At 45.9% G+C, this 26,587-nt stretch overlaps 1 protein-coding gene across 3 annotated transcripts in view; it reads left to right on the top strand.

The window, feature by feature from the left end:
* The window catches only part of LOC138663426 (zinc finger protein 271-like), a 70,770-nt gene that overhangs the window by 5,779 nt on the left and 38,404 nt on the right, over nt 1–26,587 (top strand). The window lies entirely within an intron of this gene.

The following is a 26,587-nucleotide window of genomic DNA, read 5'->3' as shown; positions in this document are numbered from 1 at the left end:
CGGCTATATCCAGCACATGTACAGCAAGGTCAGTGCTTGTTTGGGTGGACCAGCTGGAGGAACAGATCAAGAAAGGATTGTCTAGAGAGAGGCTTTTGTCCTCTATTCCATTGATCAGGGGAACTACGGAATATCTAGGCGATGCTTCTGATGCTTCTATGGACCCCCTACGCCTGGTGGCAAGGTCAGCTGGTCTTGTTAATTCTGCTTGTCGTGCCCTATGGCTGAAGGGCTGGAAGGGGGATGCACAATCAAAGTCTAAATTGTGCGCAATTCCATGCCAGGGTGAGTTCCTGTTTGGCAGCATGCTCGATGATATTCTCACCAAGGCGGAAGAGAGAAATTATTATAATTATTATTATTATTATTTTATTATTATTTATTTATACAGCACCATTAATTCCATGGTGCTGTATATGAGAAGGGGTTACATCAAAATACAAATATCACTTACAGTAAACAAAACTAGCAATAAATGACTGGCACAGAGGGAAGAGGACCCTGCCCTTGCGGGCTTACATTCTACAGGATTATGGGGAAGGAGACAGTAGGTCGAGGGTTGCAGTATCTCCAATGGTCTTGAGGTGGCCGTGTGGTCTTTACAGGCTGTAAGCTTCCTTGAAGAGGTGGGTTTTCAGGTTTCTTTTGAAGGATCCAAAAGTAGTGGATAACCGGATGTGTTGGGGCACTGAATTCCAGAGGATGGGTGATATTCGGGAGAAGTCTTGGAGGCGATTGAGTGAGGAGCAAATAAACGTGGAGGAGAGGAGGAGGTCTTGGGAGGACCGGAGATTACGTGAGGGAAGATATTGAGAGATTAGTGTGGAAATATACGGAGGAGAAAGGTTATGGATGGCTTTGTAGGTCAGTGTTAGTAATTTAAACTGGATACGCTTGGAAATTGGGAGCCAGTGAAGGGATTTGCAAAGAGGTGAAGCAGAAGTGTAGCGAGGAGAGAGATGAATTAATCGGGCAGCAGAGTTAAGGACGGACTGGAGGGGTGCGAGAGTGTTAGAAGGTAGGCCACAGAGGAATATGTTGCAGTAGTCGAGGCGGGAGATGATTAGGGCATGCACGAGCATTTTGGTAGAGTGTGGGTGGAGGAAAGTACGGATTCTGGAAATATTTTTGAGATGGAGGCGACAGGAGGTGGCGAGAGCTTGGATGTGCGGTTTGAAGGACAGGGCAGAGTCAAGGGTTACTCCGAGGCAGCGGATTTTGGGCACAGGGGAAAGTGTGATTTCATTTATTTTGATAGATAGATCAGGTGGGGAAGATATGTGTGATGGAGGAAAGATAAGGAGTTCAGATTTGTCCACATTGAGCTTGAGGAAGCGAGAGAAGAAGAAGGAGGATATGGCTGATAGACACTCTGGGATTCTGGAGAGCGGTACCACATCACAGCTTCAATGGGTGAGTGTCACATGACTCTGCCTGCTAAGCTGATTCACCTTCTTTCTGTGTACCTCCCTTTCAGCCTAAGAAAACTAAAAAAGCCAAGCACAAAGAATGTGTCTTGTGCTCACAACCCCTTCCTGACATCTATCTTAAAAGACTGTGTCAGAGTTGTATCAGCCAGACTTTAGAGGAGGAGTCCTCAGTTAGATCCGCTGACATACGATTAATGATAAGGCTACGTTCACATTAACGTTGCGCACCGGTGCGTCGGCGACGCAACGCACGACGCACCAAAAAACGCACGCAAACGCACGCAAAAACGCTGCGTTTTGCGACGCGTGCGTCGTTTTTTGACGAAAATCGGACGCACAAAAAATGCAACTTGTTGCATTTTCTTGCGTCCGACGCTAGCGTCGAAAACGACGCACGTGTCGGAAAACGCAACAAAAAAAACGCACGCGTCCCCCATGTTAAACATAGGGGCGCGTCGCCGCTGCATCGCCGCTGCGTCGCCGACGCAACAGCGACGCACATTAGCGGAACGCTAATGTGAACGTAGCCTAAGAGAGGAACTTCAGTCCTTAGGAAACATAAGTCCAAAGCAAGGAGTGTTACCCTTATCTCCAGTTCTGCTTACGGTAGTGACCAGACTGGATCCTCTGGTGCTTCTGATTCATCGTCATCTGGTGAAGAAGGGCTATCTTGTTTTCCCATAGAGAGTATGGATAACCTGGTGAAATCAGTTAGAAATACCATGGGGCTTTCAGTGGCGAAAAAGGCTAGATCTACGCAGGAAATTATGTTTGCAGGTCTCTCACAAAAAAAGAGACGTGCGTTTCCAGTTATTGGTGCGGTGAAGGATTTGGTCAGGAAGAAATGGAGCAAGCAGGGGCAGCACGAGGGTTCCTCTCTTCATCTTCCAGGAGGATGTATCCCTTTGTCCCTTTGAAGTTGATGACCTGACAGCTTGTTCCAAGGTTCCCAAGGTGGACTCTGCAGTGGCCTCGACTTCTAGGCATTCTGTCCTGCTTGTAGAAGATTCTGGGGTCTTATCTGACCCTCTAGACCGCAAAGCAGAGACATTACTTAAAAGATCATGGGAGTCCTGCACCAGAGCCTTTAGACCGGCTATATCCAGCACATGTACAGCAAGGTCAGTGCTTGTTTGGGTGGACCAGCTGGAGGAACAGATCAAGAAAGGATTGTCTAGAGAGAGGCTTTTGTCCTCTATTCCATTGATCAGGGGAACTACAGCATATCTAGCCGATGCGTCTGATGCTTCTATGGACTCCCTACGCCTGGCGGCAAGGTCAGCTGGTCTTGTTAATTCTGCTTGTCGTGCCCTATGGCTGAAGGGCTGGAAGGGGGATGCGCAATCAAAGTCTAAATTGTGCGCAATTCCATGCCAGGGTAAGTTCCTGTTTGGCAGCATGCTCGATGATATTCTCACCAAGGCGGGAGAGAGAAATTATTATTATTATTGTTTTATTATTATTATTTATTTATATAGCACCATTAATTCCATGGTGCTGTACATGAGAAGGGGTTACATCAAAATACACATGTCACTTACAGTAAACAAAACTAACAATAACTGACTGGTACAGAGGGAAGAGGACCTTGCCCTTGCGGGTTTACATTCTACAGGATTATGGGGAAGGAGACAGTAGGTCAAGGGTTGCAGTAGCTCCAATGGTCTTGAGGTGGCCGTGTGGTCTTTACAGGCTGTAAGCTTCCTTGAAGAGGTGGGTTTTCAGGTTTCTTTTGAAGGATCCAAAAGTAGTGGATAACCGGATGTGTTGGGGCACTGAATTCCAGAGGAAGGGAATATTTTTATATTTGGGAGAAGTCTTGGAGGCGATTGGGTGAGGAGCGAATAAGCGTGGAGGAGGGGAGGAGATCTTGGGAGGACCGAAGATTACGTGAGGGAAGATATTGAGAGAATAGTGTGGAAATATACGGAGGAGAAAGGTTATGGATGGCTTTGTAGGTCAGTGTTAGTAATTTAAACTGGATACGCTTGGAAATTGGGAGCCAGTGAAGGGATTTGCAAAGAGGTGAAGCAGGAGTGTAGCAAGGAGAGAGATGAATTAGTCGGGCAGCAGAGTTAAGGACGGACTGGAGGGGTGCGAGAGTGTTAGAAGGTAGGCCACAGAGGAGTATGTTGCAGTAGTCGAGGCGGGAGATGATTAGGGCATGCACGAGCATTTTGGTAAAGTGTGGGTTGAGGAAAGTACAGATTCAGGAAATATTTTTGAGCTGGAGGCGACAGGAGGTGGACTTGTGGGGGCTTCCGGAAATAGACTTGTGTGCTACCAGGCACAACAGGGTTTGCCTCCCTGGACAGGGCAGATCAACCAGAGATGGTCGACTCCCTCCAGTTCCCTTGGCGGTTCAGTCTGGCCTATGTGTTTCCCCCAATGATGGTGCTTCCACTAGTCATCAGGAAGATCAGGGACAAGAGAGCAAGGGTAATTCTCATCGGTCCTTTCTGGCACAGAGACCATGGTTTTTATAGCTCAGAGCCATGTCCATATCCAACCCCTGGATCCTCCCATAAGATCCGGGCCTGCGCTCTCGGGGTCCATTCCGTCATCCTTGGGTGAGGAGTCTCCACTTGATGGAACTTGAGAGGCAGTTGTTGAAACTAAAAGGTTTTTCTGAAAACCTGATACTGCCAGTCTGAACAGTAGGAAAGAATCCACTACGAAGATATACAGTAGTGTGGAGGAAGTTCCTTAATTTTCATACTGGGCCCTTCTGTAGTGAGGTTCCAATTTCTGCAATTCTCGAGTTTTAGCAGAAGGGTCGGGAGCTGGGTCTTTCAGTTAACACATTAAAGGTTCAGATATCAGCTTTGGGAGCCCTATTTAGTCGTAATATTGAGGGAGATAGATGGTTTGTACTGTATTTCAGCATGTGAGCGTAGTTACCCTGTACACATTGCTCGCTTGCCTCCCTAGGACCTGAACCTGGTCCTTGATGCCCCGACAGGTCCTCCTTTTGAACCTTTTAGAGTCTGTCGCATTAAAGTACATATCATTAAAGACTGCTCTGTTAGTTGCTTTAACATCAGCTAGAAGAGTTAGTGACATACAGGCTCTATCTATAGACCGTCCTTTCCTGTTAGTATTTCCTGATAGGATACTGCTGAAACCAGATCCTTCCTACCTCCCTAAGGTTACCGCCAGGTTTCATAGAAGTCAGGGGATTTTCCTTTCCTCCTTTTTTTAATAACCCTTCTACTGCTGAGGAAGAGAGATTCCACACCTTTTTTAAATCAGATACATTTTTATTTAACCAAATTCAAGGTACAAAGCAATAAACCAAAAATCGCAATGAGAACAATATTAGCAATGGTCATTAGTTTCAGAAATTTCCTCCCTCCCCCCATTACATACAAGAGCAGCGAATAATGCATGGTATAACCTAAGTTCAGGGTCATCTTCTCTCCACCTTTAGGTGTTCATAGTGTCTCAAATGTTCTTATGCCTTTTATCTTAACATAAATGTTTTTTTCCATATTCACAATAGAGTCAGACTGAGAAATTCCCTCAACATCGGCGGATCTTCATTTATCCAGTATCTGGAGCTTAGTTGCCGCGCAATATATAATAATCTAGCTATTGCCACCTTATATTTATTATGTACCTGGACCTCCTCCACATATCCCAGAATACACACTACAGGATCCCTCTCAGTCCTACAACCATACGCTCCTCCTATGGCATTAAGCACCGCTGTCCAATATGGGTTCATATTTGGACACTGCCATAACATAAGGAGAATTCCAGCCCCCTATATTCGGCAGCGAGGACACTCAGAAGTCTGTCTCAGACCCGCTCTATAGAGCCGTTCAGGAGTCCTATATACTCTATGGAGTACATATATCTGCGAGAGTCTGCCCGGTTCACTCAGCGATAACTGGGGTATATATTCCATAATCACTTCCCATTTATCTTCCTCTTTCCTACCCAATTCCTCCTCCCATTTCCCCTGTGCTCTAATAGGATAATTATTCAAAAAAGCATGCATTAGATCCTTATACATGCCAGACACCACCCCTTTTGTTCCCCCCTCTGCGCAGACATAATCAATCAATATATCCTTGTGAATCTCCATATTCATCGTCTTGCTCTGCGTAACATAAGCATGCCGAAACTGCCCATATTGAAATCTGCAGACCTTCGGTAGCCCATAATTCTCCTGCAACTTTCCAAAGGGCACCAGAAACCACCGGAGACTAGACGGAGGTGGACATGACTTGGGGATGGGTGGACTGAGAACTCCTGCAGCCTTTGTTTGTATGGCAGTGTAGATTTTAAACAAGAGTGATGTTGCTTTAAGAGGAAGGAGTTTAGATGTTTGTGCCTGGTGTATTACTGTGAGGAGGGTGGGGCTTATATAGGGGAGGCAACTCTGGCTCTCCCTCTTTCTCTCACACGATGGACAGGAGGAAACATGTCTGCAGTCTCAGGGAGTATAATACTGTGGTTATCGCCTCACATTATAGCTGATAGGAGTACATTCACCTCACACATCATGTATTAGTGTAGTATCAGCTCTTACATCATATAGGGGATCAATTTTACCTCAGAAATTCATGTAGCCGCCATGTTCCCTCATGTGTACCTCCCTGCAGACATGGCTGATATACTACTCCACATTCATCATGTATTAGTGTAGTCTCAGCTCTTACATCTTATTTGGGAGCAATATTACCTCAGAGATTCATGTAGCTGCCATGTTCCTTCATGGGTCTGTTACAAGTTGCCTCACACACAGCAGAGACAGCTCCTGTGTGACCTGCTTACAGACATGGCTGTTGTGTCTTATTTCTGCTGTATTATGCAGAGTCTTCATGAGTTTTGGGTATCTGTGTGATGGGTCAGAGCATTGGCACATACAGTGTCTGCTATTGGTAGCGTGGAGCTGGGCAGTTGCAGGGACTAGTCACTGGTGAGAGGGAGCAGTAAAGGGATGGTATATATATATATATATATATATATATATATATATATATATACACCTTATATACATGAGGGTAAGATGCTGCACTTCTTGTCTGTGCATTGTATGCTGCTGTCTGCTGATTCCCCTCTTCCCATTTATGGAGTCTGGTGACCTGTATGTGACCTCATCTCTGCTACAGTGCAGTCTGATGATGCTGGGTGATAACCAGGTTACTCTCGCTATATATATGTGATATATGAGAAAAGGCTCCATCTCTGCGCAGCATGCTTATCATGTATACAGACTTTGAGTACATGTTAGATCACGGGTCTCCAGGTTATTTTCCTTGCTGCACATATAATCTGTGCATGACTTCCAAATCCGTGCTTTATTTCTGGAGATAAGGCAGCCTTTAGTCTCATTATGTTGCATGCTGTCCTGCCTGATATATCCACCCCTTTTTCTGTATATACTTATGGCTGCAGGCAGCTTATCACAAGCCTGAGTGGATTACCTGGAGCCTTACTATATATATTTTATCAGGTGTCAATAATTATTCGGGGAGTAATTCAGCACATGGTGGGGTGGTGAGTGGGCACTAATAACTCAGCACATGGCGGGCAGTGAGTGGGCACTAATAACTCAGCACATGGTGGGCAGTGAGTGGGCACTCCTAGTGTGATGCTGCACCTTGCTCTGGAGAACACATCATGGGCCCAGTTTTCAGCCCTGTCTCTCGTCTATTGTATGTAGGTAGTGTGACTGACTGGGGACACAGACCTTGCCATTTTCTGCACATACACTTATGGCTGCAGGCAGCTTATACTAGATCTACATATTATATTTTCTTATGATGTATGTGCAGCTGGTGATTAGAGAGCCTGTCTGTAACTGCTGTAGAGGAGCTGGCGGCTTCTTTATTGTTACAGCATATAACACAGCATTGCCCATCATCGAATGTATCTGACCTTATGATGGGACATTTTCCAGGATCAACCTGTAATATGCCTTGGTTGTAAACTTACATGGTGTTTTCATCTTAACTTATCCCACATCTTGTGCAGTTGGGGGGGAGGGGTCCTTGAAGTTGGTTATAAATTGGTCTGGGGGATCCATTGGGATATGGATTCCTCTTTTTGGAATTTAATTTGGTTCTTGATCTGGTGAATGGTAGAGGGGATTTTCAGCAAGGGTTTGTTGAATCCTCAGGAAGTTCAAGTGAACATTGGAACCCTGTGGTTGTGGTGCTCCCGAGCTAGTGGGGTAACGGCTGGGAGTAATTGTTGGTACATTTTATGTTCACTTTTTGTTTGGTAATCACCAGATCTTATGAGCTTCAAGGACTCCTCCCAGCATGTTAATGTTCTTTATGCTTTGATGTTTTATTGTATGCTGTTTTTAATTCTTATATTGTCCCCTTCATATATTTGCAGGAATGGTGTATATCCACTTAGTGCTAAATTTTATATTACCTAAGATGGTGGATAGTAGAGTTGAGCGACCTTGACCTTTTTAGAGTCGAGCCGGGTTTTGCGAAACCCGACTATGTCCAAAGTCGGGTCGAGTGAAATCGGCCGATTATGACGTAAAGTCGGGATCGACCGAAACACGAAACCCAATGCAAGTCAATGGGGCAGCATAGTCGGCAGTGAGTGGGGGCCAGGAAAACACCTAGAGTGGCCATTTTAATGTCAAAACCATCCATTCTTCTTAATGAAGCTTGTCAAGCGTAATTTACCTTATAATAATTGGAAGGCATTTGAAATTGGGGGTCATTTGGCTAAAGTTGTGGGGGGTAGGGCTGGTTCAAGTAATTAGTGGGCCCAGGAAATCTGGACCACGTCACGGCAGTGGAGCAGGGAGAGGTAAGTATTTCAACTTTGCAAGTGCTGTGAACCTGAGCAAGCAGGGGGGGCCCACTCGTTGGCATTGGCACTGGCACAGGGCCCCTCAAAGTACAGCGGTGTGTTTGCACGGCGGGGGCGCCTCCCACCGGCAGCAACACTTTTGCGTACTATGAGAGGCCCTGTGCCAGTGACGTCGCCAACTAGTATTCCTCCCCCCACCTGATGAAGGAACCTGCACTTTCATCTGCACCTTCCTCTTTGTCCCCGTGTAAGGTGGTATGGTATGCGGGAAGAGCAACCTGACTTTCAGCAGGGTCACAATGTTGTTGTGTAGCGTGCACGGGGAATGTTGCGTTATGGGTCAATGTACCAGCAGACTCATCTATCACTGGCTGGGCAATGGGCACGATGAAGTGGAAACACAGATATAGGCCCAAAGAAGAAAGTGGGCTAAATGCAGTTCAAAATTGGTAACACAGGAATAACCAGGGGGCATTGCAGTGGAGGACAACTGGAATGAGAGGCTGACACAGAGAGTAGGGCCAAATCAGTAAGTAGTCGAAATGCAGTTCAAAATTGGCAACCGTAGTAAACAGGCGGCACAGCTTTGTTCAGTGGAGGAGAACAGCAAGGAGTGGCAGACACCGATAGTAGGCCCCAAACCAACTAGTACGCCAAATGCAGTTGTTCCATTTAACCACAATTTAATGAGAGCCTGAAGATAGAAGCTCAGGAAAGGCAACCTGGGGAACACCTTGGAGTGTAACACACCATCTCTCTCCACCCCATACCCATTTTGTATGGCCTAATGCAGTGTACTTTTCTACAACTACTAAACGAGAGTCGGAAGACCGAAGCAATGGCAAGGAAACCTGGGGAACACCTTAGAGTGTAACACACCCTCTCTCTACACCCCATACCCAATTTGAAGGTCTAATGCAGTGTAGTTTCCAAGAACTACTAAACGAGAGCCGGAAGATCGAAGCTCAGGAAAGGCAACCTGGGGAACACCTTGGAGTGTAACACACCCTCTCGCTACACCCCATACCCAATTTGAAGGCCTAATGCAGCGTAGTTTCCAACAACTACTAAACGAGAGCCGGAAGATCGAAGCTCAGGAAAGGCAACCTGGGGAACACCTTGGAGTGTAACAAACCCTCTCTCTACACCCCATACCCAATTTGTAGGCCTAATGCAGCGTAGTTTCCGACAACTACTAAACGAGAGCATGAAGATCGAAGCTCAGGAAAGGCAACCTGGGGAACACCTTGGAGTGTAACACACCCTCTCTCTACACCCCATACCCAATTTGTAGGCCTAATGCAGCGTAGTTTCCGACAACTACTAAACGAGAGCCGGAATATCGAAGCTCAGGAAAGGCAACCTGGGGAACACCTTGGAGTGTAACACACCCTCTCTCTACACCCCATACCCAATTTGAAGGCCTAATGCAGTGTAGTTTCCAAGAACTACTAAACGAGAGCCGGAAGATCGAAGCTCAGGAAAGGCAACCTGGGGAACACCTTGGAGTGTAACACACCCTCTCGCTACACCCCATACCCAATTTGAAGGCCTAATGCAGCGTAGTTTCCAACAACTACTAAACGAGAGCCGGAAGATCGAAGCTCAGGAAAGGCAACCTGGGGAACACCTTGGAGTGTAACAAACCCTCTCTCTACACCCCATACCCAATTTGTAGGCCTAATGCAGCGTAGTTTCCGACAACTACTAAACGAGAGCATGAAGATCGAAGCTCAGGAAAGGCAACCTGGGGAACACCTTGGAGTGTAACACACCCTCTCTCTACACCCCATACCCAATTTGTAGGCCTAATGCAGCGTAGTTTCCGACAACTACTAAACGAGAGCCGGAATATCGAAGCTCAGGAAAGGCAACCTGGGGAACACCTTGGAGTGTAACACACCCTCTCTCTACGCCCCATACCCAATTTGTAGGCCTAATGCAGCGTAGTTTCCGACAACTACTAAACGAGAGCCGGAATATCGAAGCTCAGGAAAGGCAACCTGGGGAACACCTTGGAGTGTAACACACCCTCTCTCTACACCCCATACCCAATTTGAAGGCCTAATGCAGTGTAGTTTCCAAGAACTACTAAACGAGAGCCGGAAGATCGAAGCTCAGGAAAGGCAACCTGGGGAACACCTTGGAGTGTAACACACCCTCTCGCTACACCCCATACCCAATTTGAAGGCCTAATGCAGCGTAGTTTCCAACAACTACTAAACGAGAGCCGGAAGATCGAAGCTCAGGAAAGGCAACCTGGGGAACACCTTGGAGTGGAACACACCATCTCTCTACACCCCATACCCAATTTGAAGGCCTAATGCAGAGTAGTTTCCAAGAACTACTAAACGAGAGCCGGAAGATCGAAGCTCAGGAAAGGCAACCTGGGGAACACCTTGGAGTGTAACACAACGTCTCTCTACACGACGGAAGGGCTGATTCTTAGGAAGGAAGGCTGTTGGAAATAAGCATTGCGCGTCCGAGGGTGATTATATTCTTATTAGGTATATACTCACCCTCGGACGCGCCCTGCTTCTTTATTTGGAATGAATGTTTATTTGCAATGTGGTGTTGACTTTCTCTATTATTTTGGTAATTAATGATTTTATTATTTTCATTATTTTGCATCTTCTCGGCAATAATATAAAGAAGACGCGACAGGACAACACTCGGTGGATGCCATATGTGTGTTTTCAATTTAAAAAAACTTTCAGTTAACTACTTGCAGGAGAAAGTAATTGTAGCTGGTGGCCATTTTTAGTACTGTACCAGATTTTAGTTGTGTGTTTGTTTTTAATGTTAAAATGTCTGCATTTGATATCTCACCAGTATTTTCTTTTTTATAAGCAAAATACTTATTTTTATATTTTCTGATGTTGGTTCCAGGGGTACACGGCCAGCAGTGCCCTGGTCAGTGTAGTAGTAGTTGAAAGAATGGACCGCAGACAGGCATCGAAGGCCTAAAATAATAACACATGGCTGTAGGCAATTTTAAATTGGTTCCAGGGGTACACGGACAGCAGTGGTGTGGTCAGTGGAGGCCTAGTGGAAGGAGTGACCGCAGACAGGCATCGAAGGCCTAAAATAATAACACATGGCTGTAGGCAATTTTAAATTGGTTCCAGGGGTACACGGGCAGCAGTGACCTGGTCAGTGTAGTAGTAGTTGAAAGAATGGACCGCAGACAGGCATCGAAGGCCTAAAATAAAAAAATTGGGCTGGCTGTAGGCAATTTTAAATTGGTTCCAGGGGTACACGGGCAGCAGTGGTGTGGTCAGTGGAGGCCTAGTGGAAGGAGTGACCGCAGACAGGCATCGAAGGCCTAAAATAATAACACATGGCTGTAGGCAATTTTAAATTGGTTCCAGGGGTACACGGGCAGCAGTGACCTGGTCAGTGTAGTAGTAGTTGAAAAAATGGACCGCAGACAGGCATCGAATGCCTAAAATAATAACACATGGCTGTAGGCAATTTTAAATTGGTTCCAGGGGTACACGGGCAGCAGTGACCTGGTCAGTGTAGTAGTAGTTGAAAGAATGGACCGCAGACAGGCATCGAAGGCCTAAAATAAAAAAATTGGGCTGGCTGTAGGCAATTTTAAATTGGTTCCAGGGGTACACGGACAGCAGTGGTGTGGTCAGTGGAGGCCTAGTGGAAGGAGTGACCGCAGACAGGCATCGAAGGCCTAAAATAATAACACATGGCTGTAGGCAATTTTAAATTGGTTCCAGGGGTACACGGGCAGCAGTGACCTGGTCAGTGTAGTAGTAGTTGAAAGAATGGACCGCAGACAGGCATCGAAGGCCTAAAATAATAACACATGGCTGTAGGCAATTTTAAATTGGTTCCAGGGGTACACGGACAGCAGTGGTGTGGTCAGTGGAGGCCTAGTGGAAGGAGTGACCGCAGACAGGCATCGAAGGCCTAAAATAATAACACATGGCTGTAGGCAATTTTAAATTGGTTCCAGGGGTACACGGACAGCAGTGGTGTGGTCAGTGGAGGCCTAGTGGAAGGAGTGACCGCAGACAGGCATCGAAGGCCTAAAATAATAACACATGGCTGTAGGCAATTTTAAATTGGTTCCCGGGGTACACGGGCAGCAGTGACCTGGTCAGTGTAGTAGTAGTTGAAAAAATGGACCGCAGACAGGCATCGAATGCCTAAAATAATAACACATGGCTGTAGGCAATTTTAAATTGGTTCCAGGGGTACACGGGCAGCAGTGACCTGGTCAGTGTAGTAGTAGTTGAAAAAATGGACCGCAGACAGGCATCGAATGCCTAAAATAATAACACATGGCTGTAGGCAATTTTAAATTGGTTCCAGGGGTACACGGGCAGCAGTGACCTGGTCAGTGTAGTAGTAGTTGAAAGAATGGACCGCAGACAGGCATCGAAGGCCTAAAATAAAAAAATTGGGCTGGCTGTAGGCAATTTTAAATTGGTTCCAGGGGTACACGGACAGCAGTGGTGTGGTCAGTGGAGGCCTAGTGGAAGGAGTGACCGCAGACAGGCATCGAAGGCCTAAAATAATAACACATGGCTGTAGGCAATTTTAAATTGGTTCCAGGGGTACACGGGCAGCAGTGACCTGGTCAGTGTAGTAGTAGTTGAAAGAATGGACCGCAGACAGGCATCGAAGGCCTAAAATAATAACACATGGCTGTAGGCAATTTTAAATTGGTTCCAGGGGTACACGGACAGCAGTGGTGTGGTCAGTGGAGGCCTAGTGGAAGGAGTGACCGCAGACAGGCATCGAAGGCCTAAAATAATAACACATGGCTGTAGGCAATTTTAAATTGGTTCCAGGGGTACACGGACAGCAGTGGTGTGGTCAGTGGAGGCCTAGTGGAAGGAGTGACCGCAGACAGGCATCGAAGGCCTAAAATAATAACACATGGCTGTAGGCAATTTTAAATTGGTTCCCGGGGTACACGGGCAGCAGTGACCTGGTCAGTGTAGTAGTAGTTGAAAAAATGGACCGCAGACAGGCATCGAATGCCTAAAATAATAACACATGGCTGTAGGCAATTTTAAATTGGTTCCAGGGGTACACGGGCAGCAGTGACCTGGTCAGTGTAGTAGTAGTTGAAAGAATGGACCGCAGACAGGCATCGAAGGCCTAAAATAAAAAAATTGGGCTGGCTGTAGGCAATTTTAAATTGGTTCCAGGGGTACACGGACAGCAGTGGTGTGGTCAGTGGAGGCCTAGTGGAAGGAGTGACCGCAGACAGGCATCGAAGGCCTAAAATAATAACACATGGCTGTAGGCAATTTTAAATTGGTTCCAGGGGTACACGGACAGCAGTGACCTGGTCAGTGTAGTAGTAGTTGAAAGAATGGACCGCAGACAGGCATCGAAGGCCTAAAATAAAAAAATTGGGCTGGCTGTAGGCAATTTTAAATTGGTTCCAGGGGTACACGGGCAGCAGTGACCTGGTCAGTGTAGTAGTAGTTGAAAGAATGGACCGCAGACAGGCTTAGAAGGCCTAACATAACAAACTTGGGCTGGCTGTAGGCACTTTTAAATTGGTTCCAGGGGTACACGGGCAGCAGTGGTCTGGTCAGTGGAAGTCTAGTGGAAGGAGTGACCGCAGACAGGCTTCCAAGGCCTAACATAACAAACTTGGGCTGGCTGTAGGCACTTTTAAATTGGTTCCAGGGGTACACGGGCAGCAGTGGTCTGGTCAGTGGAAGTCTAGTGGAAGGAGTGACCGCAGACAGGCTTCCAAGGCCTAACATAACAAACTTGGGCTGGCTGTAGGCACTTTTAAATTGGTTCCAGGGGTACACGGGCAGCAGTGGTCTGGTCAGTGGAAGTCTAGTGGAAGGAGTGACCGCAGACAGGCTTCGAAGGCCTAACATAACAAAATTGGGCTGGCTGTAGGCACTTTAAATTGGTTCCAGGGGTACATGGGCAGCAGTGTATGGTCAGTGGAAGTCTAGTGGAAGGAGTGACGGCAGACAGTCTTCGAAGGCCTAACATAACAAAATTGGGCTGACTGTAGGCACTTTTAAATTGGTTCCAGGGTAACACGGCCAGCAGTGGCCTGGTCAGTGTAGTAGTTGTAGAAAGAAGGGACCGCAGACAGGCTTCGAAGGCCTAACATAACAAAAATGTCAAAACAATGGTATTGTCAGTGCCAGGCATTGAAGGATGTCAGCGGCTAGACTACACATTGGTGAAGCTGTGAGAGATAATTTTGCTAGTGGTAGAGCACTGTTTGAGCTGGGGGGGGGAACTGTCTTGTGGCCGGCGGTACAGGCACAGGGCCCCTCATATTACAACGGTGTGTCTGACGTTGGGTGCGCACCACCACCGCCAGAGACACTTTATTGTACTATGAGGGACCCAGTGGCAGTGCCGTCGACCAAAAGCGGCCACACCCACCTCTTCAGACAAACAGCACTCTCAAGGGTCCAAGAGCAAAGTGGCGATAGCACGGCCCCGTGTGGGGAGTTTGGCCATTTCGTGAGGTGGAAACATGTCGTATGCTGGACAATCAGGTGAAGAAAATTACGAGATTGGAAAAGTCATTCAGAATAGTCCACAGGCAAGACCTTTTCATAGGAAAGCTAGGTGTCAGCCGGGCAGGGTGGGGCAAAAGATTTTGAAATCCAGTTGTGGTTCATTTTAATGAAGGTTAGATCATCTACATTTTGGGTAGCCAGACGAGTCCTTTTTTCTGTTAGTATTGAACCTGCAGCACTGAATACTCTTTCTGATAGGACACTAGCTGCCGGGCAAGCAAGCTCCTGCAATGCATATTCTGCCAATTCTGGCCAGGTGTCTAATTTGGATGCCCAGTAATCAAATGGGAATGACGGTTGAGGGAGAACGTCGATAAGGGATGAAAAATAGTTTGTAACCATACTGGACAAATGTTGTCTCCTGTCACTTTGAATTGATGCTGCAGTACCTGTCCTGTCTGCGGTCATAGAAAAATCACTCCACAACCTGGTCAGAAAACCCCTCTGTCCAACGCCACTTCTGATTTCTGCCCCTCTAACACCTCTGGTCTGCTGGCCCCTGGAGCTCGTGTGAGAACGATCACGGGCGCTGTGTGCAGGGAATGCCAGAAGCAAACGGTCAACAAGAGTTGATTGTTTTGTTGCTAATATTAGTTCCAAGTTCTCATGTGGCATAATATTTTGCAATTTGCCTTTATAGCGAGGATCAAGGAGGCAGGCCAACCAGTAATCGTCATCGTTCATCATTTTTGTAATGCGTGTGTCCCTTTTGAGGATACGCAAGGCATAATCCGCCATGTGGGCCAAAGTTCCCGTTGTCAAATCTGCGGTTGTGCTTGGTTGAGGGGCAGTTGCAGGCAAATCTACGTCACTTGTGTCCCTCAAAAAACCAGAACCCGGCCTTGCCACGCCACCAATTTCCCGTGCCCCCAGGAAAGCTTCCTCATTAAAAATATACTCATCCCCATCATCCTCCTCATCCTCCACCTCCTCTTCGCCCGGTACCTCGTCATGTACACTGCCCTGACCAGACAATCGCTGACTGTCATCAAGGCTTTCCTCTTCCTCTGGTGCAGACGCCTGATCCTTTATGTGCGTCAAACTTTGCATCAGCAGACGCATTAGGGGGATGCTCATGCTTATTATGGCGTTGTCTGCACTAACCAGCCGTGTGCATTCCTCAAAACACTGAAGGACTTGACACATGTCTTGAATCTTCGACCACTGCACACCTGACAACTCCATGTCTGCCATCCTACTGCCTGCCCGTGTATGTGTATCCTCCCACAAAAACATAACAGCCCGCCTCTGTTCGCACAGTCTCTGAAGCATGTGCAGTGTTGAGTTCCACCTTGTTGCAACGTCTATGATTAGGCGATGCTGGGGAAGGTTCAAAGAACGCTGATAGGTCTGCATACGGCTGGAGTGTACAGGCGAACGGCGGATATGTGCGCAAAGTCCACGCACTTTGAGGAGCAGGTCGGATAACCCCGGATAACTTTTCAGGAAGCACTGCACCACCAGGTTTAAGGTGTGAGCCAGGCAAGGAATGTGTTTCAGTTGGGAAAGGGAGATGGCAGCCATGAAATTCCTTCCGTTATCACTCACTACCTTGCCTGCCTCAAGATCTACAGTGCCCAGCCACGACTGCGTTTCTTGCTGCAAGAACTCGGACAGAACTTCCGCGGTGTGTCTATTGTCGCCCAAACACTTCATAGCCAATACAGCCTGCTGACGTATGCCAGTAGCTGCCCCATAATGGGAGACCTGGTGTGCAACAGTGGCAGGTGCGGATGGAGTGTTTGTGCGACTGCGGTCTGTGGACGAGCTCTTGCTTCTGCAGGAGGACGAGGAGGAGGAGGAGGAGGGGGTGCGAACGGCTACAGACAACTGTTTACTAGACCGTGGGCTAGGCAGAACTGTCCCAAACTTGCTGTCCCCTGTGGACCCTGAATCCACCACATTTACCCAGTGTGCCGTGATGGACACGTAACGTCCCTGGCCATGCCTACTGGTCCATGCATCTGTTGTCAGGTGCACCTTTGTGCTCACAGATTGCCTGAGTGCATGGACGATGCGCTCTTTAACATGCTGGTGGAGGGCTGGGATGGCTTTTCTGGAAAAAAAGTGTCGACTGGGTAGCTCGTAGCGTGGTACAGCGTAGTCCATCAGGTCTTTGAAAGCTTCGCTTTCAACTAACCGGTAGGGCATCATCTCTAACGAGATTAGTCTAGCTATGTGGGCGTTCAAACCCTGTGTACGCGGATGCGAGGCTAAGTATTTCCTTTTTCTAACCATAGTCTCATGTAGGGTGAGCTGGACTGGAGAGCTGGAGATCGTGGAACTAGCGGGGGTGCCGGTGGACATGGCAGACTGAGAGACGGTGGGAGATGGTATTGTTGCCGCCGGTGCCCTAGATGCAGTGTTTCCTACTACGAAACTGGTGATTCCCTGACCCTGACTGCTTTGGCCTGGCAAAGATACCTGCACAGATACAGCAGGTGGTGCGCTAAATGGTGGTCCTACACTGCCGGAAGGGATGTTGCGTTGATGACTAGCTTCATTGGCCGAGGGTGCAACAACCTTAAGGGACGTTTGGTAGTTAGTCCAAGCTTTCAAATGCATGGTGGTTAAATGTCTATGCATGCAACTAGTATTGAGACTTTTCAGATTCTGACCTCTGCTTAAGGAAGTAGAACATTTTTGACAGATGACTTTGCGCTGATCAATTGGATGTTGTTTAAAAAAATGCCAGACTGCACTCTTTCTAGCATCGGATACCTTTTCAGGCATTGCAGACTGAGCTTTAACCGGATGGCCACGCTGTCCTCCACCAGGTTTTGGCTTTGCCACGCGTTTTGGGCAAGATACGGGCCCGGCAGATGGAACCTGTGGCGATGTTGATGCCTGCTGCGGCCCCTCCTCCTCCTCTGCTTCAGAACTGCTGCCGCCTGCACCCTGTTCCCCCAATGGCTGCCAATCGGGGTCAAGAACTGGGTCATCTAATAACTCTTCTTGTACCTCCTGCGCAACTTCGTCTGTGTCACCGTGTCGTTCGGTGGTATAGCGTTCGTGATGGGGCAACATAGTCTCATCAGGGTCTGATTCTTGATCAGCACCCTGCGAGGGCAATGTTGTGGTCTGAGTCAAAGGACCAGCATAGTAGTCTGGCTGTGGCTGTGCGTCAGTGCACTCCATGTCAGATTCAATTTGTAATGGGCATGGACTGTTAACTGCTTCACTTTCTAAGCCAGGGACGGTATGTGTAAAGAGCTCCATGGAGTAACCCGTTGTGTCGCCTGCTGCATTCTTCTCTGTTGTTGTTTTTGCTGAAGAGGACAAGGAAGTGACTTGTCCCTGACCGTGAACATCCACTAACGACGCGCTGCTTTTACTTTTACCAGTTTCACGAGATGAGGCAAAAGAGCTAGAGGCTGAGTCAGCAAGATAAGCCAAAACTTGCTCTTGCTGCTCCGGCTTTAAAAGCGGTTTTCCTAATCCCAGAAAAGGGAGCGTTCGAGGCCTTGTGTAGCCGGACGACGAACCTGGCTCCACAGCTCCAGACTTAGGTGCAATATTTTTTCCCCCACGACCACCTGATGCTCCACCACTACCACTACCCTCATTACCAGCTGACAATGAACGCCCCCGGCCACGACCTCTTCCACTAGACTTCCTCATTGTTTTAAAAACGTAACCAAACTAACGTTATTTGTTGCAGTCACACAACTTACACGGTGAGCTATAACTTCAGTATGATTTAGCTACCCCTTTACAGGTTGGTGAGACCACAGCGAAAATCAGGCCCAATGTTACACACTCTTTTTTTGGTGGCTGCAAATTAGAGAGATGCCCCACACGCAGGACTGTCACTGAAGCACAAATGTTAATATTAATGTCACACTATTATTTTTTTTTTATTTTTATTTTTTTCAGGAACACTTTAGAAACCCCCCAAAAAAAAAAAAATAGATTTTTGCAGGGAGAATTTAGAAAACAAATGTAACAAACTATATGCTTTCTATGGGCCACTGAGTGAGAGATGACGCACACAGGAATCAGGAGTGGCACACAAGCCCAGAGGCCAATATTTTTCTACCAATGATTGATGGAGTTATTTTCTCTGGTAGATTTTGGAACCCAAATCAAGGAAAAAAAATGTAGGCTTTCTATGGACCACAATTGGAGAGAGAGAGAGAGAGAGATGGCACACCCAGGAGTCAAGACTGGCACACAAGCAGAAAGGCCAATATTAATCTCCCACTGTTTTTTTTTTTTTTTTTTTTTTTTCAGGGAGACTTTAGAAAAAAAAATAATAAAAAAAATATGATTTTATCAGGAAGAATTTAGAAACCAAATAAAATAAAATGATTTTTTCAGGGAGAATTTATAAAACAAATAAAAACAAAAATAGGCGTTCTATGGCCCACTGACTGAGAGATGACGCACACAGGAGTCAGGAGTGGCACACAAACCCAGAGGCCAATATTTTTCTACCAATGATTGATGTAGTTATTTTCTCTGGTAGATTTTAGAACCCAAATCAAGGAAAAAAAATATAGGCTTTCTATGGACCACAATTGGAGAGAGAGAGAGAGAGAGAGAGAGAGATGGCACACCCAGGAGTCAAGACTGGCACACAAGCAGAAAGGCCAATATTAATCTCCCACTGTTTTTTTTGGTTGTTTTTTTTTTTTTTTTTTTCAGGGAGACTTTAGAAAAAAAAATAATAAAAAAAATATGATTTTATCAGGAAGAATTTAGAAACCAAATAAAATAAAATGATTTTTTCAGGGAGAATTTATAAAACAAATAAAACCAAAAATAGGCGTTCTATGGCCCACTGACTGAGAGATGACGCACCCAGGAGTCAAGACTGGCACACAAGCAGAAAGGCCAATATTAATCTCCCACTGTTTTTTTTTTTTTTTTTCAGGGAGACTTTAGAAAAAAAAATAATAAAAAAAATATGATTTTATCAGGAAGAATTTAGAAACCAAATAAAATAAAATGATTTTTTCAGGGAGAATTTAGAAAACAAATAAAACCAAAAATAGGCGTTCTATGGCCCACTGACTGAGAGATGACGCACACAGGAGTCAGGAGTGGCACACAAACCCAGAGGCCAATATTTTTCTACCAATGATTGATGTAGTTATTTTCTCTGGTAGATTTTAGAACCCAAATCAAGGAAAAAAAATATAGGCTTTCTATGGACCACAATTGGAGAGAGAGAGAGAGAGAGAGAGAGAGAGAGAGAGATGGCACACCCAGGAGTCAAGACTGGCACACAAGCAGAAAGGCCAATATTAATCTCCCACTGTTTTTTTGGTTGTTTTTTTTTTTTTTTTTTCAGGGAGACTTTAGAAATAAAAATAATAAAAAAAATATGATTTTATCAGGAAGAATTTAGAAACCAAATAAAATAAAATGATTTTTTCAGGGAGAATTTAGAAAACAAATAAAACCAAAAATAGGCGTTCTATGGCCCACTGACTGAGAGAGAGAGAGAGATGGAACGCTTAGTACTGGCACACAAGCCCAAAGGGCAATATTAATCTCCCTTTTTTTTTCCAGGGAGAATTTCTAAAACCCCAAAAAAAAATAAAATAGGCTTTCTATGGCCCACTATTTGTGAGAGAGATGGGACGCTCAGGACTGGCACAGATGGCACGCTCAGGACTGGCACAGAAGCCCAGAGGCCAATATTAATCTCCCTTTTTTTCTGGGAGAATTTATAAAACCAAAAAAATATTTAAATAGGCTTTCTATGGCCCACTATTTGTGAGAGAGATGGCACGCTCAGGACTGGCACAGATGGCACGCTCACAACTGGCACACAAGCCCAGAGGCCAATATTAATCTCCCTTTTTTCAGGGAAAATTTATAAAACAAAAAAAAAAATTAAATAGGCTTTCTATGGCCCACTATTTGTGAGAGAGATGGCACGCTCAGGGCTGGCACAGATGGCACGCTCAGGACTGGCACACAAGCCCAGAGGCCAATATTAATCTCCCTTTTTTTCAGGGAGAATTTATAAAACCCCCAAAAAAAATAAAATAGGCTTTCTATGGCCCACTATTTGTGAGAGAGATGGGACGCTCAGGACTGGCACAGATGGCACGCTCAGGACTGGCACAGAAGCCCAGAGGCCAATATTAATCTCCCTTTTTTTCTGGGAGAATTTATAAAACCAAAAAAATATTTAAATAGGCTTTCTATGGCCCACTATTTGTGAGAGAGATGGCACGCTCAGGACTGGCACAGATGGCACGCTCACAACTGGCACACAAGCCCAGAGGCCAATATTAATCTCCCTTTTTTCAGGGAGAATTTCTAAAACCCAAAAAAAAAATAAAATAGGCTTTCTATGGCCCACTATTTGTGAGAGAGATGGGACGCTCAGGACTGGCACAGATGGCACGCTCAGGACTGGCACAGAAGCCCAGAGGCCAATATTAATCTCCCTTTTTTTCTGGGAGAATTTATAAAACCAAAAAAATATTTAAATAGGCTTTCTATGGCCCACTATTTGTGAGAGAGATGGCACGCTCAGGACTGGCACAGATGGCACGCTCACAACTGGCACACAAGCCCAGAGGCCAATATTAATCTCCCTTTTTTCAGGGAGAATTTCTAAAACCCAAAAAAAAAATAAAATAGGCTTTCTATGGCCCACTATTTGTGAGAGAGATGGGACGCTCAGGACTGGCACAGATGGCACGCTCAGGACTGGCACAGAAGCCCAGAGGCCAATATTAATCTCCCTTTTTTTCTGGGAGAATTTATAAAACCAAAAAAATATTTAAATAGGCTTTCTATGGCCCACTATTTGTGAGAGAGATGGCACGCTCAGGACTGGCACAGATGGCACGCTCACAACTGGCACACAAGCCCAGAGGCCAATATTAATCTCCCTTTTTTCAGGGAAAATTTATAAAACAAAAAAAAAAATTAAATAGGCTTTCTATGGCCCACTATTTGTGAGAGAGATGGCACGCTCAGGGCTGGCACAGATGGCACGCTCAGGACTGGCACACAAGCCCAGAGGCCAATATTAATCTCCCTTTTTTTCAGGGAGAATTTATAAAACCCCCCAAAAAAATAAAATAGGCTTTCTATGGCCCACTATTTGTGAGAGAGATGGGACGCTCAGGACTGGCACAGATGGCACGCTCAGGACTGGCACAGAAGCCCAGAGGCCAATATTAATCTCCCTTTTTTTCTGGGAGAATTTATAAAACCAAAAAAATATTTAAATAGGCTTTCTATGGCCCACTATTTGTGAGAGAGATGGCACGCTCAGGACTGGCACAGATGGCACGCTCACAACTGGCACACAAGCCCAGAGGCCAATATTAATCTCCCTTTTTTCAGGGAGAATTTCTAAAACCCAAAAAAAAAATAAAATAGGCTTTCTATGGCCCACTATTTGTGAGAGAGATGGGACGCTCAGGACTGGCACAGATGGCACGCTCAGGACTGGCACAGAAGCCCAGAGGCCAATATTAATCTCCCTTTTTTTCTGGGAGAATTTATAAAACCAAAAAAATATTTAAATAGGCTTTCTATGGCCCACTATTTGTGAGAGAGATGGCACGCTCAGGACTGGCACAGATGGCACGCTCACAACTGGCACACAAGCCCAGAGGCCAATATTAATCTCCCTTTTTTCAGGGAAAATTTATAAAACAAAAAAAAAAATTAAATAGGCTTTCTATGGCCCACTATTTGTGAGAGAGATGGCACGCTCAGGGCTGGCACAGATGGCACGCTCAGGACTGGCACACAAGCCCAGAGGCCAATATTAATCTCCCTTTTTTTCAGGGAGAATTTATAAAACCAAAAAAAAAAATAAATAGGCTTTCTATGGCCCACTATTTGTGAGAGAGATGGCACGCCTAGGGCTGGCACAGATGGCACGCTCAGGACTGGCACACAAGCCCAGAGGCCAATATTAATCTCCCTTTTTTTCAGGGAGAATTTATAAAACCCCAAAAAAAATAAAATAGGCTTTCTATGGCCCACTATTTGTGAGAGAGATGGCACACTCAGGACTGGCACACAAGCCCAAAGGCCAATATTAATCTCCCACTGTATTTTTATCAGGGAGAATTTATACACCCCACAAAAAAAAATACAGAAAAATGAAAAGGCTTTCTATGGCCCACTATGTGAGAGAGATGGCACACACAGGGATGGCACTCTAGCAGAAATGCCAAATTGCCAATCTTAATCTCCCACCAAAAAAAAAAAAAAAAAAAAAAACAGGGAATGTCCTACAATTACTATCTCCCTGCCTGCAGTAATCTCAGCCAGGTATGGCAGGCAGCTACTATCTCCCTGCCTGCAGTAATCTCAGCCAGGTATGGCAGGCAGCAATAAGGAGTGGACTGATGCACAAATGAAATAAAAAGTGTGGACAAACAAAAAAGATAGCTGTGCAGAAAGGAAGGAACAAGAGGATTTGTGCTTTGAAAAAAGCAGTTGGTTTGCACAGCGGCGTACACACAGCAATGCAGCTATCAGGGAGCCTTCTAGGGCAGCCCAATGAGCTACAGCGCTGAGGGGAAAAAAAAAAAAAAAAAAACTTCCACTGTCCCTGCACACCGAGGGTGGTGTTGGACAGTGCAAATCGCTGCAGCACAAGCGGTTTTGTGGTTAATGGACCCTGCCTAACGCTATCCCTGCTTCTGACAAAGCGGCAGCAACCTCTCCCTAAGCTCAGATCAGCAGCAGTAAGATGGCGGTCGGCGGGAACGCCTCTTTATAGCCCCTGTGACGTCGCAGACAGCAAGCCAATCACTGCAATGCCCTTCTCTAAGATGGTGGGGACCAGGACCTATGTCATCACGCTGCCCACACTCTGCGTTTACCTTCATTGGCTGAGAAATGGCGCTTTTCGCGTCATTGAAACGCGACTTTGGCGCGAAAGTCGCGTACCGCATGGCCGACCCCGCACAGGGGTCGGATCGGGTTTCATGAAACCCCGACTTAGCCAAAAGTCGGCGACTTTTGAAAATGTTCGACCCGTTTCGCTCAACCCTAGTGGATAGCACAGACTGAGTGGATTACCTGGAGCCGGGCAGTTGGGGGGTTCCTTGAAGTTGGTTACAAATTGGTCTGGGGGATCCATTGGGATATGGATTCTTCCTTTTGGTATTAAATATGGTTCTGATCTGGTGAAATGTGGAGGGGAGTTTCGGCAAAGGTTTGTCGGATCCTCAGGAAGTTCAAGTGAACATTGGAACCCTGTGGTTATGGTGCTCCCGAGCTAGTGGGGTAACGGCTGGGAGTAATTGTTGGTACATTTTATGTTCACTTTATGCTTGGTAATCTCCAGATCTTATGAGCTTCAAGGACTCCTCCCAGCTAGCTAAGGTTATTTATGCTTTGTTGGGTTATTGTATGTTTGTATTAATAAAGGTGTGTATTTAGAAAAAAAAAAAAAAAAGGGCTTATTTGTTTCTTTTTTTTAGTGGGTCCTTGAAGCTAATTATAATTTGGTCAGTAGGGGTAACCATCTCAGGTATGGACCCTCTGTTTAGGGGGGGTGTTCATCATAGTATCACCCCTTGTGTGGAGGAGTAAACATCTCGGGTGTGGCCCCTGGATGGAGGGGTGTACATCATAGTATGACCCCCTGGAATGGAGATGTAACCATCTTTGGTATGGCCCCCTGGTGTGGAGGAGTGACCATCACGGTATGGCCCCCTGGTCTCCAGAAGCATTTATATCTTACAAGACCCTGTTAGGGTAAAGTCCCTGTGGTCCTGGCAATCATATTCTACATGCATACAAATTGGGTTTTGGACGAGGTCCTGAATAGTACCTGGACAGGTCATATGCCTGGGGTGTTGGACGAGGTCCTGAATAGTACCTGGACAGGTCATATGCCTGGGGTGTTGGACGGGGTCCTGAATAACACCTGGACAGGTCATATGCCTGGGGTGTTGGACTATGTTCTGAATAGCACCTGGACAGGTTATATGCCTGGGGTATTGGACTGATGTCCTGAATAGCACCTGGACAGGTCATATGCCTGGGATGTTAGACTGATGTCCTGAATAGCACCTGGACAGGTTATATGCCTGGGGTGTTGGACTGACGTCCTGAATAGCACCTGGACAGGTCATATGCCTGGGGTGTTGGACGAGGTCCTGAATAGTACCTGTGACTTGAGAATGCTGAGGCACAGATTTTGACTGTTTATATTGACCAACTCCTATTTCTTTCAAGGTTGTTGTCTGGACGATGCAGTAATCTGGGGCATTAAACTGAAGCGCAATGTACCTAATATGGGTGCCCTGGAGTCAGTGGGAGTGACTAAGAGAAAAGTAATAAAGTGCATCCCGATGCCCTTGAGCCAGTGGGAGCGGCTCGGGGTGAAGACATCAAGTGCATTAACATGAAGGGCAATGTGCCTATTCCCAATGCCTTTGTCCCAGTTGGAGAAGGTTAATGGTATATGTTATTAAGTGCCTGTAAAGCAATTAACAATGGCGTGGCAAGGTTATTAATAATGTCTTTGTAGACTTTTCTGCTATAGGCTTATTTCATTTACCATGTCCAAATATTGCAGAAATTATTTAAATTAGTTAATGATCGGTTATAATGTCGATATTATATTGTGTATGGCTTTTAATTACTCTTTGTTTATAGTATCTTTCTCTTTACATACACTCATCACTTTTTGGGTAGTAATAGTAAGTGGGTTTAAGAATTGGTTACTGCACAGCCCAGCTACTGTATGTAATGGTGGTTTCTTGAACTGAAATCGGTGAATTAGTGAGTTATTAGAGCTGGCTACAATACATGCAGTATAATAGTTTTTGAGGCATCACAGATGTCATTATACAGATAGTCAGACTGTGGCTACCCCTTTGTTATGGTTTAGTTTCTGCATTCCCTATGATAGGATCCACATTGCAGGATGTTTAGCGGCTGGTATTTTGCTGTAGTTACCATATTATCGATCATAATTTGGTAGTGTTGCATTGTTAAAATTAATCTGTTGCAGTCCTGAAATTTTGTTCCTTATATGCACAGTCTTTCCATAGCATGCAGATCTGGTTGATGACTTTATTAGGCATGGGTGATGGGGGTCGAGTCCATTCAAGGTGTCAAATGGCCTCGCTGGTGGCGGTTTAGGAGTCAGGTGGAAGTTGCAGACAAGTTAAGGTGGACTCATTTTAACTAATAGAGGATGTAAAACCTCATGGTGGTGAGCAGGCTCGGCTTTGGTGGCCAGCCTCAAGGACGTTGTAATGGTAACATCAATCAGGGGCGGGCACAGTGGTTAAGCACAGGAGTGAGGATAATAGGGTCATTGGTGCCCTGAAAGTTTACTGGCTCTGCTTGAATGGCAAGCCAGTGCGTGCCGCCCCTTTATGGCTGTCTGTCCTGGTGCTGTATGTCAGACAGCTGGGGATATCGCAGTACTTGTGAATCCCAATGTACTAGCTCTCCACCTGACTCCTACCGTGATTATTTAATCCTGTGATTTGAATAAAAGCTGTGGCCATTTTGACAACCAAAATAATGTGTTTTGTGTATTTATTTTAGTACCTAGGTTTACAGTAGTTATGGTGGTTTTAAGAAGGAGTGGGGTCCATCCCATATCCAAAAGTCAAGTCCCTGCGCATCCTGCACCTGAACAATGTACTCTATCCCCAGTCTCATCCAATTTTTAAATTCTCCCATTTTAACAAATTCCGGTAGAGTCTCGTTTTGCCATATCGGGGAAAAATTTGTCCAGTGCTTCAAACCCCTAATCTTTTTAATTGCCTCCCAGACTTTATGTATCAGTGCTAAAGTAGGATACACCAAACCCATCTTCCTGAAACTTCCTGCCTCCAACCCCTGAACCAAGGGATCCCTCCCCATCACCTC

Source organism: Ranitomeya imitator, chromosome 2 (assembly GCF_032444005.1).
Source record: "Ranitomeya imitator isolate aRanImi1 chromosome 2, aRanImi1.pri, whole genome shotgun sequence".
In the NCBI taxonomy this organism is placed as follows: Eukaryota; Metazoa; Chordata; class Amphibia; order Anura; family Dendrobatidae; genus Ranitomeya; species Ranitomeya imitator.
This window is presented reverse-complemented; position numbering and strand designations above follow the sequence as displayed.